This window comes from Pinus tabuliformis, chromosome 9 (assembly GCF_031772625.1).
Source record: "Pinus tabuliformis cultivar Carrire ecotype Pingquan chromosome 9, CPIR1, whole genome shotgun sequence".
Lineage (NCBI taxonomy): Eukaryota > Viridiplantae > Streptophyta > Pinopsida > Pinales > Pinaceae > Pinus > Pinus tabuliformis.
In genome coordinates, this window is record NC_142307.1 from 1,646,166,460 (window position 1) to 1,646,171,378 (window position 4,919).

The 4,919-nt window shown below is 34.4% G+C and overlaps 1 pseudogene; it reads left to right on the forward strand.

Moving 5' to 3' along the window:
- The first annotated feature begins 304 nt into the window (after positions 1-304).
- LOC149155158 (GTP-binding nuclear protein Ran1A-like) lies at positions 305-1,862 on the forward strand (annotated as a pseudogene).
- Positions 1,863-4,919: the final 3,057 nt, after the last annotated feature.

Consider the following 4,919-nt stretch of genomic DNA (forward strand, 5'->3'; position numbering starts at 1 on the left):
TAAGGTAGAGGGTAGGCCATATTTAGCTGGCCGGAGGCCAAGACTACTTTATGTAACCCAAAGTATAATCGTGAACAACTATAGCTTGTATTGAAACACTTGCATATAGGTAATGAAGCACATAAAGTTCCATCGTAAGTTGCACATATACATAATCAAAATGTTTGCTATTAAATAATTTAAGAATCAATACACATTTTAGCCTAGGAGACCATGACCATATACAACAATGAGAATAGAAAAATTATTTCCAAGCTTAATATTCAACCTCAATTTGATTTTCTTGTTTATAATGTAGGAAACCATGGGAAGAAGGCCTATAGATACGGAGGAGGAGCTCAGAATGATGGCTCAAGAAGTCTGTGGTTATGTGGAAGCTATTTTGAATAGTCTTGTTGCAAATGTTCCCAAAGTAAGACATCCATGTGGATGGGCACACAATACAACCATACAGAATCTCAGTGTTTACTCAGTCCATGATACTTGAATTGATGATTTGATGATTTCCAAGCTATAGTGCTTTGTCAAGTTGAGAAAGCCAAAGATGAAATGCTGACCCAAATTTATAGCTCAGTGAGGTAAGGTTTAATGAAAAAATGTGGTTAAGGTACGTTAATAATTAGTTTGATTATTTTCCCATTTCTGTATTTTGCTAGAATGACTTTGATTTTCACTTGAAATCAGGTCTCTTGGGACTTTACGAAAGTAGTGTCTTTTGTCATCCTCTACAGGTGTAGTAGACACCTGTTGATTGGAGCACTGTACATTTGAGCTTTTGCGGTGCCTTTTCAACTTTTTGTTTAAAATGGTCCTACATGGATTTAAACTTGGATTTATAGACAGACTGTGTTATTGGTTGATTTGATCAATACTGGTTTGCTTTTCCTGCTTCTATTGGCATTTTCCTCGTTGAATTGGCGAGGGTTCTGTATTTTTCCACTTATATTTATTTGAATTTTAATTTAGTTTGATTTTGAATTTATAGATAGACTTTGTTATTGGTTGTTTTGATCAATACTAGTTTGCTTTCCCTGTTTCTGTTGGCATTTTCCTGATTGAATTGGTGAGGGTTCCGTGTTTTTCCACTTCTATTTATTTGTTTCCTTCTTATTTACTGATTGGGACTTTGTTTGTTGCAGTATTCATGGGTAATGTGAAGTTATCATGTTTGATGTTACTGCACGATTGACTTACAAGAGTGTCCCAACGTGGCACTGAGATCTTTGCAGGTATCTATTTTGTAGAGGGGTTGGATCTCTAAGTAGAAATGAAGGTTCCTTAATCGTGTGGTGGCACAACTACTTGAACCGATTAGATAAATATCTTTGTGAATTTCAAGTTGTGTGAGACCATTCCTATTGTTCTGTGTGGAAACAAGGTTGATGTGAAGAATAGGCGAGTGAAAGCTAAGCAAGTTACTTTTCATAGAAAGAAGAATCTTCAGTACTATGAGATATCTACAAAAAGTAACTACAACTTTGAGAAGCCATTCCTGTACTTGGCACGGAAGCTCTCAGGGTGAGCCTTTAATCTAGTTTTTGATGCTCCCTAATATGAATGCTATATTAAAAAATTTGCAATGATTCTATAATGGGTTATTTTTATAGGGATACAAACCTTCATTTTGTGCAGTCACCTGCACTTGCTCCTCCTGAGGTTCAGATAGACCTTGCAACCCAGCAGCAGTAAGTAGAATGCTATTTTCTTATTTATTTTTGTTAACTTTAATTTAAATAATTTGTTCCATTTCTAAAAGATTGAAACTTTGGCTTACAATATTTTATGTTGTCAGGTATGAGGTAGAGCTTGTAGAAGTTGCGGCCCAACCCCTTCCAGATGACAATGATGATGCTTTTGAATAGCTTTGTTAAGATGCTTTTGCATATTTAGGGATTGGCGGATTCAATTAGATTTGTATCATTAGAGTTTGCTCTTGATTTTTTACATTTAATTATGATTTGTATTTGGGGCTTAGAATAGCATTATCGCATCTCTCTATATGTGATTTGGGTACTGTGTAGATGTTTTCATCAGTGGAGTTGGCTAAGCTATCTTAGTTCAACTCCATTACAGAGCTATTTTTATATGCTAAGACAGTTTTTTCCGTTATATACTCTTGCACATTTTGCACAAGAACTTTTTGTACTCTTCAAATATTTCAAGAATGCTCAAGTGCCTTTCGTTGTGCACTATTGGGGGAAATGCTAGTTGCGATGATTGTTGCTTGTAATATATTATGGCTTGTTAAAACATTCTCTGAAAATTCTAGCTATGTTTGAGGATTTATTTTAACTCTGAAATTGGTTTACATAGTTGATAATTGTGGCTATCAAGCCTGCCTGGGTATTCTTGTGGGTATGTTGTCTGTCGAACACCTAAAGGTATCGCCATTTCATTAATTGGGCTCTTGATTGATTTCTGCATAAAGATTCGCATTGTCTAAATCTAAAGTCATTTACATTCAACAGTCTACAGATTCTTCTTTAACTATAGTAAAACTGGGAGATGGAACACTTATCAAAGCTAAGGTAGCATCTTAAATCCAATCCTCTAACTCCCATTTGAAGTAGTAAAACTTGGGCGTAAATTTAGTAATGAATTGAATCCCCTCTTGCTAAACAAAGGTAATATTAATAACCCATATGCACTGGTTTCTATTAGACAAGAATTTCTGTGGTGGTTTCTCTCATACATGAGTACTATTTGTAAACTTTGAATGTGAAACTACTTTGAAAGAACATTTAAAATGATTTTATTTTATTTTTTTTAAACAATTTTTTATATTGTCTCTAGAGATACAATAGTTTGAATTATAGACATATAGTCTCTATAGAGACAATATGTTTTTAATCTCACCTATTGTCTCTAAAAAGAAAAAATTGTAATTGTCTCTAAAGAGACACAAATGAAGTTGTCTCTAGAGAGACAAATCAAATTGTCTCTAGAGAGACAAATCAAATTGTCTCTTAATAGACAATAATTCTTGTCTCTATACAGACAATAATAATGTGTGTTCTATATTGTCTTTATAAAGACAAATTTTTGAGACATTATATTTTGCCGCCCCCACTTAGAGACAATACACAAGTTTCTTTTTGTCTTAAGTTAAGACAATTGACTGAAATATTGTCTTAAAACCCCCTACATGTAATAGTGCCCGGCATTTCCTTCCACATGCAGTGTCTATCTTTGTATAAATCCCTCCATTTCATTTGCTTACCAAAGTCAGTGCGTCTCTCAGTGTATTTCATGTGCTTACCAAAATCAGAGTGTCATATATATATATATACATCTCTTCGTTCCATAAGGGTTGTTCTTCGTTTTGCATATAATTAGAAGATCAAACTGTTCAATATGTTGCGTCATCATCGTCAAATATCATCATGGCGTTTCCTACCACTGGATTCACCACCCGCCACGCTCCGGGGCAATGTCTAATCTCACAGTTTTCCAGAGAACGTTCAACCGCAATTTGGTTTGTTCTAAGAAATTACTATTGCCCAGAGCAACCGTTACAGTTGTAGGACTTCCCTTAAATATTCGACGCATAAGGTATTGTTGAAAAAATTTACCCGCAGTTATAAAGAGACTTAAAAACATAGTATTTATTCATCCAAAAAAACAGAGAGCAGAACCAAAAAAAGTAAAACAGAGTAAGTTTGGAGCAACAAAATAATAATTTAGGATGGAATTCTAAATCATGAAAATACATTTGTGGCTTGTTTATCAAGGAAAACAAAGGTTTTGCAGTGATTTACACTTCATGAGAAATAACAGAATAAAACACATTAATGTTGTTTTTTACCCGTTCATGAAAGACTCTCGCTCTCTTTCTATCTTGCTTGCAAAATGAGTTTTACATACATATCTATCTCAACATACAATTTTACATTAATACATGACATAACAAATTTATTGTTGTTGAGTGTGGACAATAATCGCGCACGTGTTTGTGGAGTGTGGCCAATAGAGGGGAAATGAATGCTTTCTCATATCTATTTAGCAAAATACATTAAATGCCTTAAATTCTTTGTTGTGTGCAAAATACATTAAATGCCTTAAATTCTTTGTTGTGTGCAAAATACATTAAATGCCTTAAATTCTTTGTTGTGTTGTGGAATGGTTCTTGTGCTACCCCTGTTTTCTGGCTTCAATCCTTCCATCTTCCAACACAGTCAGAAGCTGCAAAAAAATACAAATATGGCTATTATTAAGGTGTTTAACGCAATGATTAAGATTAATATTTCCCACAGTTATAACTCTGATGAATAAAGGAGGGACATATACTACTACTGATACAACAATGCCACATTCAAATAACTTTAACAAAATGACACAATAGCATGGAAAAGAATTGTAGGTCTTTAATTTGAATTGTTTGAGAAGGTAACAATAAATAGATAAAAGCACGTATGGGATATCCTTTAAAAAGAACTTTAGAACCCTAAAATCACACAATAGCACCGAATAGAGTTGCAGCTAACAATAAATAGATAAAAAAACATATTCTCACGTCTGTTTTGACGTACCGATCGATTACGAATTAAAGCCACAATTTTTCAAACATAAAACTTATAATCCGTCCATTCTTTATGGACGCACGATGTATTTGCAGGTTCAGACATACTGCAACCACAACGATCATCTGCATAGCCATAACGATGACCACTAAATGCGTTATAGGGAAACCCCAATGCAAATCCTTACCTGATAAGGAAGTTACGTACTTTATTTCAGAAATTATTTCTTTTTCCAGCAATCTTGCTGCAGCTCTGTTATCGAGAGGTTCCAAAACAGAAAAAAGTAGAGGGAAGGAGAAATATATACAGTTAATTGGCAGAGATGTTTAATTGACTCTGATATAACCCGCCAATCTCCTCACGAATCCGGCCATCTCTTAATTTTTGCCGCCAATCTCC